Below are 16,950 nucleotides of genomic sequence, written 5' to 3' on the forward strand. Positions count from 1 at the left end.
CGAAGTTCGAGTAAAGGAGACCAATCTCGCAACTGCGTCCGCAGATCCCAAGGACAGCTCTTACTAGGTTGGAGATCGTGTGTGGGTCAAAAGACCGCAAAATCGATGTACCACGAGGTTCGGCAAGGGTGAGGTGACCAAGGTAATCAGCCCTCAATCGATTTTGTTGGACGGTGTGCCTCACCATGTGAAAGATCTGCGCCCTTGCCATTATATTGTTACATTGGAGGAAGAGGAAGACGGTACAATGTCTTCTGAACGAGCAGAGAGTATAATGCAGGACGATGAAGAGCCATATAATGCACATACTGAAGAAGCGGAAGAGGGACCACCCGTCTTGCCTTTACGAAGGAGTACTCGACAAAGACGGATACTGCCCCCCTGTCCCTGTCCTGATTGTGAAACACCGCCTATGGAACAGTCTGGTGGCAATGACGGTGGTAATGAGGAAGATGACAAGGAGGAAGTGTTGCCTCCGGTTCTTTGAAGAAGTACCCGACAAAGACGACTGCCCCCATGCCCCGTTTGTGATCATGAGATCAGGGGGGAGTTTAGCAGAATTAGCAGTAACCAAAATGAGAAATAGAGAGCTTACCTCGGATACGTCTGTTTTGGGCTGAGCGAAAGAGAGAGTTCCAAGATGGCGTCCATGGGCTTTTATTAGCGTTTACCCAATGTAATTATCGTTGAATCACGTCTGCTCTCGCGCGATTATGCAAATATGCCATTCTCAGCCGCTATAAAGGCAAGACACTGAAAAGGAGAGGGAGCGTTCTGCAGATTGTGTGTAGGTGATTCTGGCGAGTAGATTGTGCTTGTTACGACCCACATGTCTGCGAGAAGCGAGTTTTTGTTCCGTCTGTTTTTAGTTGTATTTTTTTTTTTTTTTGCCTACTACATTTTTGTTTCATTTTGTTAATATTAAAAATCGATATAATATTTTCTCTCCTCATAACATTTTATGTGAATATATGACATATGACATGGTGAGGAATTTTCTGGCTCAATTTTAATTGATTAAGTTTAATTAATTATGGAATAATTAAAGCGAAATTGTGAGTCCACACATTTTGTGTCAATAAAATATTATCAAGCGTTACTTACATGAATGCTTTAATTTAAAAAAAAAATTATATTTTTGTGTTGAGTGACAGCTTAGACTGTCATCTGTTTAGAAAATGAATAACAATAACTGAAAGCAGCCATAATGAAATGATATTAAGATATTGTATTGTCAGGTCAAATATGACAGCTGAGAGAAAGTACTTTAGCCAAATTATTTTTATGGTTGGAAAAGTTATGTTCAAATGAAAATCAACAAGAGAAAATAATTTTTTTGATTTTAACTGAATTGTCATGAGATATTTTTCATGATTAATAACAAATTGTGGTTATGATTTGAAAGGTCACAAGATTCCTTCAGATAAATATATCAACAAATATTAAGGTGCGCTAATTTTTAAATTTAACTCAGAATTAAGGTCCACCTTTTTTAGGTGAAACAAAGACTTTCATTGCTCAACCAATTGTAAGAAAGCAGAAAATATAACCCAACTGGTGAGTGAGTAGCAGATCGCAAAACTTGTCTTAAATAAAACTTACCAATAACGCATGACAATCGAAGTATAAATTTGTTGTATAAAACTGATATTTAGAGAATTCAGAAAAAGACTGTCACTGAACTTAGTAGAAAACAGACTGAGAGAATGAGTAAAGTGAATCAAATTAAAAAGATTACAAAAGTTTTTTTTTTTCAAAATTTGACCTCTTTTTAACATGAAGCAAATTTCAAAGTACCCTCACAAAAATTTAATACTAATTAAATTTCTAAACTTGTCTTTTCTCCCCAACAAGGGAAGCAATATAACCTTTCCAGTTTATTATTATAACACACCTGTGTTCCAATAAATATTTGTTATTGTTTACGGTTAATTTTTCTTGTTTCGGAGTTACCGACTGGACTAATGATTTATTCATGTTCCCGACCTAGCTATGTCAACACCAAAGTTTTGTGAATCTTTCAAACACAGTGTGGGTGCAGAACATTTGATAAAGCAACCATTTGGAACACATGTACTTCTCATGGTATTGGGCAACATTTAATGCTGAATCATCTAGAATATGACACTATGTGTCATAACAAATAGTACCATGTTTGATGGCACAATAAGACAACATATATGGACAGTCATGCTTTAATGTTATTTTTGTTGCGTAAGAGAATAGGTACATGATGTGCATGTGGATGTTGAAAAACAAGAGCGTGGTCTCATTTGAATTGTTGTTAAACATAATTGGATTTTGCTTTTTAACAAGATGTTTTCCTACTCAACAGAAATAAATGTATCATTGTTAAACTTATCAACCGAAAAGAAAAAAAAATACAGTATTATTTTGATAAATATTGAATTTTGAACCCAGGCTTTTTTTTTTTTTTTAACTAAAAATGACATTCTTCTTTTTTTTAGGCAATTACATTTAAACAGCTGGGAAAAAAATCATTGCGAAAATATTGTTTAAAGTATTAAAAAAAAAAACAACAACAACAGAAACAACATGATTCTGACTTTAGAGTAGAGAATTACTTTCCTATATAAATTTAACAAAACGTAATCACTTACATTGAAATGTGAGGGTGCAATAAAGTTTTGACATATTTTGGGAGAATAAATAAGTCATTTTTTAAAACAAATTTTAAGATTTACATAACAAAGATGAAATATACTTTTCATTAGCCCAAAAACTCATTGAAAGTCCAGGTGATGGTCAAGAATGCTGTAATCTAGGCTGATATTCTAAATGCAGCTTTGCCTTATGTATTCATGCATAGTAGAGACGATTTTGCTGATTCGTCAATAAATTTCAATAACAAAAATAAAAATTTCTGACAGACAATAAAATTATATTCAGAAAAAATTCTCTCCTACTTTATCTTGTTCATAAATGAGTGATCATTAAACCATGCTGGTCAGGAAGTGGGTAATCAGTCTACATTAAATTTACATAAATTTAAAGTGAACCTCAGTTCTACAATTGAAATTAATGTTTTCTTTGTTTTTTAATTATTGTTAGACCTACAGTAAATGACTATATACTTCTTTTATTTGATGGATAATGTCATCATTTTGTGATATCATTCACTGTGCTGGGTTATCATCCATCTGTTGTAATAGATGTGATTATTTTGGTGACGTCATCAAGTGTGTACAGGGACAGGATAACTAACACACAGTTTTAGTTGTACCTATTTACTATGCCTCCCCACGGGACAGAGTTAGACACCAGGGTCGTTTTTTTAATGTGGAGAAAAGGTACAAAAATAAAAAAAATTGTCTCAGTCGTGAAGGACTGATCCTCCACCGAAAAAGAACAAGAAATGGAAGTGCATCATCTGAAGAACAGATACACAGTTTTAGTTGTAGTTTGAAAAATATGAACTAATTTTTTTTTATTTACTTTTAAAAAGTTGATTCATATTTTGCAGTATTTTATAAAACTAATAATTTCATAATTGATGTGTACTGTTTAAGAAATTTACAATCGCTTCTATCAGAATAAAATTTTGGCAAAAATATGAGACTTTAACAATAAAGATGAAAAAAGAAAAAAATAATTTTTCTTGTGTAAGTTCAAACTCTGTCATAATACTTCTCAAAAGGCTACAAATATGAAAAAGTGTGGGGAGATCGGAAAGTATGAAGATTGTTTCAGAAGTTCTGTAGTCATAACTTTGCATCCTTTGAAGATGAGCAAGGGAGAGAACATGCACTCTTGTCGATGAATATTTCAAAACGATTATTGAACAAAACACCATAGAAACGTCGCACATCGTGTCAGTATGTTTCAACTGTAATTGTTTATCTGAATAGAATTACATGATTAAACTCAATAAATGTGTCTTGCATGAATTTCGAAAATCGGTCATTATTTTCTGATTATTATTATTTTCAAAATATTTTTCCAAGTTGTTTTCTTATTTATGTATTAACGTGCATCAAGGCTCAAAGGCCATTTGAGGATAAGGGTTAATGAGTTTGCTAGCTAGATGGTGAGACAAATACTAATAGGATAGATAATGATGCTTGAACTAAACAAAATTTGCTTATTTAAGAGGAAGTCTCCACAAGAATTTGGTAACATTGGACTTGAAAACAACCATAATGTAGTCAGCTGTGAAGCAACCCTGTTGTATTATTTTGCACAGACAGGTAATTTTTAGAAAGAAAATTTACTTGTGGAAGTTCCATTTTATGTACACAGAAGAAATAATTGTTTACAGTGATTATAGATAAATTTTTTTTGTGAATATTTTACAGGGGACATCATAGATTGGAACTGTCGAGCACCTAAAATGAAAATAACAATAAACTAGAGAAAGAGAAGAAGATATCCTCCACTAGATTTTGAAGTCGGTTTTGCATTCAAGGCAGGAAAGGATGCTTTGAGCAGCATCTTCTCAGATGTGGCAACAGTACTTCATCTTAAGATGGATTTGACTTGGATTATGCAGAGAATTGCATTAAGAGATACTTTTTGAACTGATAGGAAGATCCAATTATTTTTCAATAATCTTAAAAACAGATTTGATGAAGTCATTTCAAGTCTGAAGTGAAGGTCAGTTGTACAATCAAGTAGAGAGCCATTCATTTTAATTAAGGGTAACGTTATGATCATTAGCAGTGAAAAAAGACAGACTTTGTTTTAGATATATCAAAAATAACTAACCATCTTTTGCTATTGTGCCCACCATTCTCCTGAATATTAATGTTCTCCAAATAAATGGTTATGTCATTTGCATAAATGTCAATAAATGATCTTAGAATGTGATTGATGAAGATCGGGAAAATGGTGGGGCACAGAATGGATGGCTTAAGGCATGCCAGTGTTTATACTATTTGCTTTAGACTTATGTTTATCAATGGCTACTTTTATAAACTTATCAGAAAGAATATGATGGTTAAGGAAATATTTTCTAGATGTTCTATAGCTAGCAAGCTTGTGAAGTAAGCTTTTCTACCAAACTCTATCAAAGGCCTTTGACATGTCAAAAGTTCTAGAAATAAATCCCCTGTCAATAGATTCACTGATCTTGTATGATTGTCAGCACATTAAGACACTATTCAAGTCTCCATGAAGTTTTTCTCATGGAGGCCAATTTAGATCATTTTTTAAAGTAAGGTTATATGGCTTGTCATACCATTTTTCTGAGTCAAAATTTAATGGAGAATTCGAAAAAAAGAAATGTCAAAACTACAAAATCTGGCTTAGTTTTAGAGATATTTTAGCATTTTCAAAGTGTGTCAGATCACTAAATTGAAAATTATTATTTGGACCAGTTTCTCGAACATAAAACCATAGTCCATATACTGTTTTTTTTTTTTTTTACTAAGAACCTGAAATTGAAAATAAGATACTTTTTTAAAGAGGCAGGAAGATTTACTGATTATTAAATTCAGAAATAACATGTACAGATGGCAAACAAAATAAGTCACTTTACAAAGAAAAACCGTTAATCAAGCAGTGTATGACAATCTCATCCCTAAGGCAATGTTATACTTTTGCATGATATGCTTCGATTTTGAAGCCAGTGCAGCATCACTTAAGTTTTCACCGAGTTCTTGGATATGATGAACAGGTTTCTGGTTGTTGTTCTCGCCAACCCATTTCACAATCAGTTTATCTCTCTGCCCAGAGAAGCAGTGTTGTAAGTACAACTTAATTGATCCTATTGAACTGCATACAATATTTGAATGTGAACTACCATCAAAATGGCTTTTTGATAATGTTGTACCACAACAACATGAAGTGAAGAGAACAACAATTCAACTCTTGTGTTCAATGTAGTAAAACAATCTAACATCATTATTAGAACAAAATGGTGAATATGTCAAAGTAGTATATACTGTGGCAATTTCCCAGAACTTCAAGTTTGCGATTGTGTACTTTGGCTACATTCTTTCGGACATAATTCATGGGGGTTCCAGCATTTTCCATGAAAATTGCACTTTTTGGAAAATTTTAAAATTTGACCTGGATGATAAATTAATGTATAGTCTGAATTTCAATACTAATAAAAAAAAATTGACTTGGACATATTGTCATAAATACCGGTAAGAAACTTTGCTATGAGTTAGATTTTTTTTACGCTTTTGTGATTTAATTTACCAAAATAAATTATTTTCGGCTTCAAAAGCTAACATTCTCTACAAAAATAGTTGTAACTTTTCCTGTTTGCATCAGATTTTGATAAAACTAGTGTTTTCTGATCAGTATGTGGTATCAGAATGACTCATATTTCACACTTCACATATACATCAGAAACTCTGTGAGCCTTTAAAACGAAAAAAATGTCAAATTTGGAAAAAATTGAAAAAAATTGTCACAGACAAAAATGTGGATTCTTGCATGGAAAATCCCCAATAAGTGTTTATGGTCTAGTTTTTTTTGTTTTGTTTTTTTTGCTGAATTCAATCTACATATGGTACTTTCTTGCTTGAATGCCTTATTTTGTGTCTTGGGTAAATGAAATTTGAAATATGACTTTTTTCTGATGGCCTTCAAAATTTTTATCACAAATTTAGGCCCATTTTTTGCTAATTTTTCACACAAATAGTGCTCTAGCTCGAAAAATGTAAGTTAGAAGTAGGTAAACCCTATATGATTTTGAAAGCTACACTTATTGGCTACAGACCTAACCACATGCCTAGGTCTGTGTTTGTGAAAGGTGGCTGAAAATAATTTTGACTTCATGCGAGAAAAACTTCTTCATGGAGACTTGAATAGTGTCTTAGTTGTTAATATATAGGAAAAAATCTTAGTTGTTAATATATAGAAAAAATCTTAGTTGTTAATATATAGGAAAAAATCTTAGTTGTTAATATATAGAAAAAGTCTTAGTTGTTAATATATAGAAAAAATCTTAGTTGTTAATATATAGAAAAAATCTTAGTTGTTAATATATAGGAAAAAATCTTAGTTGTTAATATATAGAAAAAGTCTTAGTTGTTAATATATAGAAAAAATCTTAGTTGTTAATATATAGAAAAAATCTTAGTTGTTAATATATAGAAAAAATCTTAGTTGTTAATATATAGAAAAAATCTTAGTTGTTAATATATAGGAAAAAATCTTAGTTGTTAATATATAGAAAAAATCTTAGTTGTTAATATATAGAAAAAATCTTAGTTGTTAATATATAGGAAAAAATCTTAGTTGTTAATATATAGGAAAAAATCTTAGTTGTTAATATATAGGAAAAAATCTTAGTTGTTAATATATAGAAAAAATCTTAGTTGTTAATATATAGAAAAAATCTTAGTTGTTAATATATAGAAAAAGTCTTAGTTGTTAATATATAGAAAAAATCTTAGTTGTTAATATATAGAAAAAATCTTAGTTGTTAATATATAGGAAAAAATCTTAGTTGTTAATATATAGGAAAAAATCTTAGTTGTTAATATATAGAAAAAATCTTAGTTGTTAATATATAGAAAAAATCTTAGTTGTTAATATATAGAAAAAGTCTTAGTTGTTAATATATAGAAAAAATCTTAGTTGTTAATATATAGAAAAAATCTTAGTTGTTAATATATAGGAAAAAATCTTAGTTGTTAATATATAGGAAAAAATCTTAGTTGTTAATATATAGAAAAAATCTTAGTTGTTAATATATAGGAAAAAAATCTTAGTTGTTAATATATAGGAAAAAATCTTAGTTGTTAATATATAGGAAAAAATCTTAGTTGTTAATATATAGAAAAAATCTTAGTTGTTAATATATAGAAAAAATCTTAGTTGTTAATATATAGAAAAAATCTTAGTTGTTAATATATAGGAAAAAAATCTTAGTTGTTAATATATAGAAAAAGTCTTAGTTGTTAATATATAGAAAAAATCTTAGTTGTTAATATATAGAAAAAATCTTAGTTGTTAATATATAGAAAAAATCTTAGTTGTTAATATATAGGAAAAAATCTTAGTTGTTAATATATAGAAAAAATCTTAGTTGTTAATATATAGAAAAAATCTTAGTTGTTAATATATAGAAAAAATCTTAGTTGTTAATATATAGAAAAAATCTTAGTTGTTAATATATAGGAAAAAATCTTAGTTGTTAATATATAGGAAAAAATCTTAGTTGTTAATATATAGAAAAAATCTTAGTTGTTAATATATAGAAAAAATCTTAGTTGTTAATATATAGGAAAAAATCTTAGTTGTTAATATATAGGAAAAAATCTTAGTTGTTAATTTATAGAAAAAAATCTTAGTTGTTAATATATAGGAAAAAATCTTAGTTGTTAATATATAGGAAAAAATCTTAGTTGTTAATATATAGGAAAAAATCTTAGTTGTTAATATATAGGAAAAAATCTTAGTTGTTAATTTATAGAAAAAATCTTAGTTGTTAATATATAGGAAAAAATCTTAGTTGTTAATATATAGGAAAAAATCTTAGTTGTTAATATATAGGAAAAAATCTTAGTTGTTAATATATAGGAAAAAATCTTAGTTGTTAATATATAGAAAAAATCTTAGTTGTTAATATATAGGAAAAAATCTTAGTTGTTAATATATAGGAAAAAATCTTAGTTGTTAATATATAGGAAAAAATCTTAGTTGTTAATATATAGAAAAAATCTTAGTTGTTAATATATAGGAAAAAATCTTAGTTGTTAATATATAGGAAAAAATCCATATTGCTTGTCACTGATTAGATTGTTTTGGCTGAGGTGATTAACAACTTTATGATTTATGACAGATTCAAACAATTTATGCACACAAAACTGATTGGTGTGTACTGAGATGCAGAAGACCAATCTCAAGTATTTATAAATACTGGGCAGACTGGCAAAGTTTTTGAAAGTAATGGGAAGCATTTCTCCTTTGAACAACTTTGTAAGAATAGTTTTGGTTGCAGTATGATTGGAATGTTGCCCGCACCATCAAGGTTCTTCATAAGTTTTCCAACATCCCAGAAAAATATGTGGGTTGCTCAGAAGGTGCTCTGAGCAGCATCTCCCCAGATGTGACAACAGTACTTCATCTTAAAAGGGATTAGATTAGTAGAGGATTGCGTCAAGATTTAGATATTTTTATTGAGAGCCATTGATGGAGAAATTCAGCAGATAGATGGCCATTCAAAGTTCTTTGCAAAATGTTTGGTTTTATTGGATGCTAAGAAAATTACCTCTGGTCCATTGGTGATAATGGAATAGAGATCTTACATCTGTTCAGATCCATGTTTGTTATTCGACAAAACTTGTGGGTACCAAGCCTCTGCTCAACCATTCTAGATTTCAAAACATCTATTTCATAAAAAGTAATTGAAATGGTGATTTTTTAAGTTAGTTCAATTAATTGATTTCTGTGAACAATGGTTGCGGCACATTCCGGGGTGTTCCATAGCTGACTGTTTGGTTTCTGGGTGAATTTCTTAGAGGGTATGAAACTCTTTACACTCTAATTATTTAATGGTGAAAAAGCTTCGGTTAAAGCTACAAATTTATTCTGTAAAATACATTCAAATTGCATGAAAAAATTATATATATATATATATATATATATATATATATATATAGACTGACCCCTAAAAATAAAAAAATGCTAGTTATGTAATCTATAAATATAAAAGCGAAAATGTATGTATGTATGTATGTACGCTTTTCCTCGATGTCCACAAAAGGCTTCTTTCAGAGAAGCGCTCGCTCACTTCACAACTTCTTAAAACTTTTTATATCATCTATAAATTGTAATATCTCGCAGTTAACCACGGAGCTCGCCTGTCTATTTAATTTTATTGACTTACAAACGTTAATTATTCCACATTTCCCCGCATCAGCACGCGTTACATTCAGTTTTCGGTATAAACAAAAAGCGAAACTCGACTCTAATCACAGGCCCAGAGCCAGTGGTCTCTAGAGAGCTAAGTAACGTTTGGTCAATGTCGACTTCGTCATGTCAGACAGTAGCTTTCATTTCGAGACGAGGGAGCGTGTTTTTAAAAACATTGACCTCATTAAAAACTGTCCCACACAAAATGCTAACTGCTGAATACCTATCGCCATCACGTCAATCAAAAACACGCACCTGTTTTTTTTTCACACTTTACTATTTTCCAACTGCGCGTTGTCAACGCTTTTTTTTTCACAGGCACCTGTTTTTTTTCACACACACCTACAAACACCCGGGCAACGCCGGGTACCCCTCGGTAGTCTATAAATATAAAAGCGAAAATGTATGTGTGTATGTATGTTCGCTTTTTCTGTATGTCTACAAAAGGCTTTTTTCAGAGAAGCGGTTAGTCGGTTCACAACTTCTTAAAACTTTTTATATCACATATAAATCGTAATATCTCAGAGTTAACAACGGAGCTCGCCTGTCTATTTAATTTGCTCGACTTCGGGAAGATAAATACTCAACATTTGTCGCTCGCCGCATGTGGATTAGTCTTTTTCCTGTAATGAAAGCGACACTCATTCTGGCAGTGTTTTTCCGGTCTCGATCGCCGGAAATGTCCGAATGCAATCAGCTTTGATCAATGTGGAAATATTTTTCATATATCAAACAATTGCTATTCAATTTGGACAAGGGGAGCTGGTCCCCCCACCCAACATCTTGGGAAAATAAAAATAAAAAATAGCATTCCTGCAGTACATGAAATACTATCCTGCAGTCAAACTTGACCTCATTAAGTCATTAAAACGTGCACCTGCAAAATCCAAGTAATTAAATAAATTCAAACGTGTTTCCGTTAGCATCTCGCGGTGGCCCAATGGTTAAAACCATCGCACTCTTTTTTTTTCACACTTTAATTTCTAACTTTGCCTCAACGGTTCGGGTTTGATCCTCATTCTTACCTACCAAAACATTTTTTTTTATTTTACCCCCCCCCCCCCGGAGTTTCCACTCACACCTCCAAACACCCGGGCAACGCCGGGTACCCCTCGCTAGTCTATAAATATAAAAGTAAAAATGTGTGTATGTATGTATGTATGTTCGCTTTTTGTGTATGTCCGAGAAAGGCTTCTTTCCAAGAAGCGATCAGTCGACTCACTTCTTCTTAAAACTTTTTATATCACGTCTAAATGATAATATCTATGAGTTAACAATGTCTATTTAATTTGCTCGATTTTGAAAAGATAAATATTCAACATTTTTCGCTCGCCACATGTGAATTAGGCTTTTTCGTATAATAAAAGCGGAACTAATTCTGACAGTATTTTTCTGGTTGGTAGCGATCGCCAGAAATATCCAAAAGCAATCAGCTTTGATCAATGTGGAGTTTCTCCTTATATCAGACAATTGTTATTCAATTTGGACAATCCCCTTGTTATGGGGAGCTGGTTTCCCCCCAACATCTTGGGGAAACCAAAAAAATAAAAAAAGCGTTCCTGCAGTCAAAGTTGACCTCATTAAGTCATTAAAACGGGCACCTGCCAATTCTAAATACTTAACTAAATTCAAACGTGTTTCCGTTAGTATTTTGTGGTGGCCCAGTGGTTAACGTCGCACTTTCTTTTTACGCTTTAATTTCCAACTTTGCCTCAAGGGTCCGGGTTCGATCCTTCATACTTACCTACCAAAACTTTTTTTTTTATTTTAACCCCCACCCCCACCAACACAAACACCTGGGCAACGCCAGATACCCCCCCCCCGCTAGTCATTAATAAAATTCAAATATTTTCAGCAATCCAACCATATTTAGCACGAATAAGCTCCAGTCTATGCCTGAACTGTCCACCAAGTTTCAGGCGTCAAATGTCCAACACTTTATTTTATTGCCATTCAACAATAAGCACGTCTGAACACAACATACAAAATTATCAATAACTATGACATGTTCTTAGCATTGATTTTTGTTGTGATATCCATTTTCAGTTCAAGAATTGTCTGGAGATTATTTTGATAGGCAATATTTTTTTGAAAGCTACACAATTAAAAATCTAGAGAGTTCTGGTTTGGTGAGTGTAAATCCCATTTAAGATCACACTTTTTACTAGTAAAATGTTCTTGCATATTATTGAACACCAACAAAGACTTTTGGGTATTTATGACTGAAACTTGGTGGACAAGTCAAGTGTAGATTGATGTTTATTTTCTACCGAATATGATTGGATCACAGAAAAATTTGTTAATTAACAATTACATGAATGGCATTTTTTAGGTGTCATCCGTATTCTGACTGTAAAAAAACCAACAACAACGTCAGACAAATTCCTTTAAAAGATTTGCCACATAAAATTGTCTTTGTAAGGAAATATTTGTTCTGAATCATTTTAGAAAAACGATGAAATATTTCTTGTCTGCCATTCAGGATCAGTTTCAATGTTATTTCCTGTTGATCACCTTCCTTTAAACGAATTCCATTCAATATAATCAGCCGATCCCTAACGTGCAAAACAGGACATCATCTTGTTATCCGGTCTCCTTAACAGAGATGCTGATATTTAACAAACTTTTGACAGCTTTAAAATTGCCCGTTTCCTTCTTGAATAACACATTTCTGTTATTTGAATAAAATATACAAATTATGCCAAATACAAAATCAATGATTCTGTTTTTTTAATATTATTTCTTTTATCAGTTAAACTATTTTTGACTAAATCTTTCTCTCAAGTCCATCCTTATCATTTCCTCCCATGTTTTACTTTGCCTTCTCCTACAAACTGAACCTGCTACCTCAACTGTACTACATCTACTTGCCCAAGAACTCTCATCTATTATTTCAACCTGACCATATTATAGAAGTCTCCTGTTCTGCACACATCTCTCTCCATTTTCTAAATTTAATCTTCCTTTCAGGTCAAATCTAAACTTGCCATTAAGACTCGCATCTATCATATATTTCAACTCTTATTGACCAGATTTCACTTTTATACATCACTAGCAGTTCAGCCCGGCTTTGCTCGGGCCCTATGTACTGTTCATAACTTTATGTGCATATGTATGTATATATATATATATATATATATATATATTAAAAAGCTTGACTCATGTCCAGGTAACCTACATCTAAAATTTCAAATGTTTAGACCCAAAATTGGCAGAGGCGTTTGCTAGAGTATGCAACGGTCAACTTTTTGAACTTTGTTCTCTTGGCAGCCAAATTTTCGCCCAAAAACTGATTTAAAAGCTTGCTGTATGTCTGAATACCCTTTATATAAAATTTCAAATGTTTAGACCCAAAATTGACTGAATAGTTTACTAGAGACTGCAAAAGTAAAATCTTTTGAACTTTGACCCCTTGTCAGCCAAATTTTAGGCCAAAAACCGATTTAAAAGCTTGCCCTATGTCTGAATACATTTTATGTAAAATTTCAAATGTTTAGACCAAAAATTGGCAGAAATCAAAGTTTTTTTATCTCTGACCCCAATGAGATTAATTGTTTTGGGCTCAAATCAAATTAAAAGTTTGATTCATGTCCAAGTAAACTACATCTAAAATTTCAAGTGTTTAGACTCAAAATTGGCGGAGGAGTTTGGTAGAGTCAGCCAAATTTCTGACTGAAAACTGATTAAAAAGATTTTCCCAAATTTCAATACCTTTTATGTCAAATCTCGAGTCTATAGACTGAAAATTGACAGAATAGTTTGGTAGGGAAATGTACACACAGACAATTTCACTTTTATAGATGTATTCATTCTGGCCATTCATTTATCTCATTGCTTTGCAACATCTTTAGCTCAGGAAATAATCTACATGTGGTGGGATCATACTGTTGATTACACTGTGCATACATGCCTGATAGCTTTTCACTTATTCAATTGACAATGCTCTGCTGGTTAGTAATGGCAAAAATTCATGGGATTTATTTCATCCACACTTGATAATCCTGTGTTGCAATGATGTCACCAACTTAACAAAGCATCTTGACAACATCAGTAGGTTTACCTTCCAATGGCATGGCTATATTCTTTCCATGTTATTGCTTTTTTCTATGTTGTGGCTATGTTCTTTCTATGTAATTGTGTCATAGGCTTTTTTCCGTGTGATGGCTATATTCTTTCTATGTGGGTTTGTTACGTTTCAGTGCCGCCATTTTAGCTTGGCTGATTCAGGGTCAAATTAGTGTTTCATCGTTATAGTCAAAGGTTTTTTGTTTTGTTTTTTCAAAATTAATTCACTAAACAATAAATTTTTTTTGAATAAAATTGAAATAAAAATTATTAAAAGAAAAAAATTTTAATTTGATTAAAAAAGTACTTAAAAATAAAATGTTTATATATAAAACACAACACAAAAATAAACAACGCTCAGTTGTCAACAAGATTATATTTTCAGATTGTTTTTCTTAATTAAAAACATTTTTCAGTTTTTAATTCTTAAAAAATTTATTATAAAATAATTAAGCAAAAAGAGTTGATTTTTCCTAAAAAAAAAACAGTTAAATTAATATAAACATTAAAAACTTATTTAAAACATAAAAACAGATAACATTCAGTCGTCAACAAGATTATATTTTCAGATTATTGTTTTTTTTTTTAATTTAAAAAAGAAAAGTGCTTACACACTTATATATCGTGCTATTTTTATATAGTTTTTCAAGTTAAATTGAAGTTTCACAATACCTTTTTTTATCAATTTGTTAGGTGAAAGTACAGAATAGTTACAAAGCATCCTTCCTTTCCCATGTTAAGAATGGCTTTCTAAATAATAACATTATTGTTTCAGCATGGTAACATATATGAATTAGTACCAAAAGAACATTAAAATATTTTCGAAGTTTTTAATCTTTAAAAATATATATTTTCATATTGTTTTTTTTTTTGTTAAATGTTATAAAATCTTTATAAAAATGTGACTGCCATGATCAACGCCGAATTATTCCTGCCAAAATGTTCCATTGCCTCTATGTAATTGTGTTGCAGGTTTTATTTTTCATGTGATGCCTTGTAGGATTTTGTTTTTCATGTGATGGTTAAGTTATGTTAGTGTTATAGGCTTTTCTCCATGTGATGACTGTTTTTTCATGTAATAGGCTTTTCAGCTGATGGTTATTTCCATGTGATTGTGCCATAGGTTTTTTTTTACTATGTGATTGCTATATTATTTTTATATTGTGTCATAGATTTATTCCATGTGATGGTTATGTTCTTTCCATGTCATTGTTTCATAGACTTGTTTTTCTATACTATGGCTGTTTATTTCTATGTTGTGTCTTCTACTTTATTTTCCTGTGATGGTTGTGTTCTTTCTTCTGTTTTTAATTCCTTCATGATCATTTGATCGATGTATTCATTCTGGCCATTCATTTATCTCATTGCTTTGCAACATCTTTAGCTCAAGAAATAATCTACATGTGGTGGGATCATACTATTGGTTTGAAAATTTTGCACTTAACAAAAATGAATGAATATTTTTCTCTCTACCTGTTATTTTTATTGCTTATACACAGACATGACAGAAAAAAATAGACACTAAGATAAATATTTTTCCTAAGATTGATATATGCTTGTTTTTATTTACAGATAAGAATGGTGCTGAAATAACTTAAAATATCTCATTAAAATTGCATCTAACAACATAGAAGCATGCCATAAACCAAAGGAGCATCAGATCTTTCAGAATTTCTGCAAGAACAAATCATGGGTCAACATGAAGGTAGTCTTAGTCAATGCAAAAGCAGCAGAAAATCTTTCAATACTCCTTTCTACTGTTAATACAGTGATCATATAATTCACAAGAGAGGACAAAGAGTGTACAAAACCTCATTTAGGTCGCCCCAGGCCCTTTGAAAGCATCTTACGTCTTGTGAAAAGAAATGTTGAAAAGGATCCTTGGTGCAAAGCCTCTGACATTGCAACATGAGCTGGTGTCAGCCCCAGAACAGCTGTCAGGTATCTTCACAAAGTTGGCTACTATTGTAGAGCTGCGACAAGGAAACCTCCTCTTCATCCTGCCAATATCAAGCGCAGAAACAATTGGGGGTAAGGAAGGAGTGTCTGTTTATTTCAAATCAATGTTCATATTTACAGCACATCAGCCTGTTTGTGGAGTTTATAAAATAAAAGAAAAATGTACATTTTTATATCTTCTTCACATTTCTTGACCGTGTTGGCTTCCCTGGAACAAAAGCTCATAACAACAACGCAAGTCTTATTCTCTGGTCAATTAGGACATTATTTGTTTCACGAATGTCGCACCCCTGTTCTCTGCCTATCCTTAGAAGGAGGGTGAGAATTTCTCTATTAATTCATCTTCCATACATAGCTACCTCTCGCCGCTCCATGAGAATGTTCCTCTTCTAATGATTGTGTTTGTCGAACTCAAAAACTCAAACTGAAGACTGTAGACTAACTCTAAGCACATGCTCTCTCTTTTTGAGGTTGAAGTGTGTGTGTGTGTGTAATCTCCAACCGGATGCACCTGCAGCCAAATATGCTCATAACACGTCAGAGCAATGTTGCCAGGTTTGATGAGTTTTAACCTTTTCAACTCCATCACACCCAACGACATCTCGCACTAATCATGCTATTCATGCCATGGACTCTATAACATAAGCACTGTCTGGAAAAGAGGGAGCAAAAAGGAAATTAAAAGGCAAGCAGTCTGAGGAAAGAAGCTATCAGAATAGAAAATCCAGCATCTAGAGACTTGACACTGACAGAGTGCAATTTTACTCTTATATGGGTCAGGTTATTTTCGTTTAGGAAGTACGAGTGCAGTAATAACCTACACATGGTAAACATAGCAAATTTACAAATATCTAAAGAAAAAAAATCTTATTTTGTTTTTTGTGAAAGAAAAAAAAAGTAATTTTAATTTACATGCTTCACTTAGTCACTATTGAGGGGAGGGAGAGGCTTGCTTTGATTATTTGTTTTTTCTCTTCTCAGGAATATTTGTTGTTATTTTTTTTTGTTTTTGTTTTTTTTGTTTTTTTTAACATTTACTTCCATTTTTTTCTCCGCCAAAGGTGCTCTGTCTGTCATGCTAAAGTTTGAAAT

General features: G+C 31.7%; 1 protein-coding gene across 1 annotated transcript in view; it reads left to right on the top strand.

Annotated features, from left to right (window-relative positions):
* Nucleotides 1-16,950, top strand: part of LOC145249642 (uncharacterized) — a 42,256-nt gene that overhangs the window by 15,415 nt on the left and 9,891 nt on the right. The window lies entirely within an intron of this gene.

This window comes from Euprymna scolopes, chromosome 28 (assembly GCF_053919585.1).
Source record: "Euprymna scolopes isolate OS-2025 chromosome 28, ASM5391958v1, whole genome shotgun sequence".
NCBI lineage: Eukaryota > Metazoa > Mollusca > Cephalopoda > Sepiida > Sepiolidae > Euprymna > Euprymna scolopes.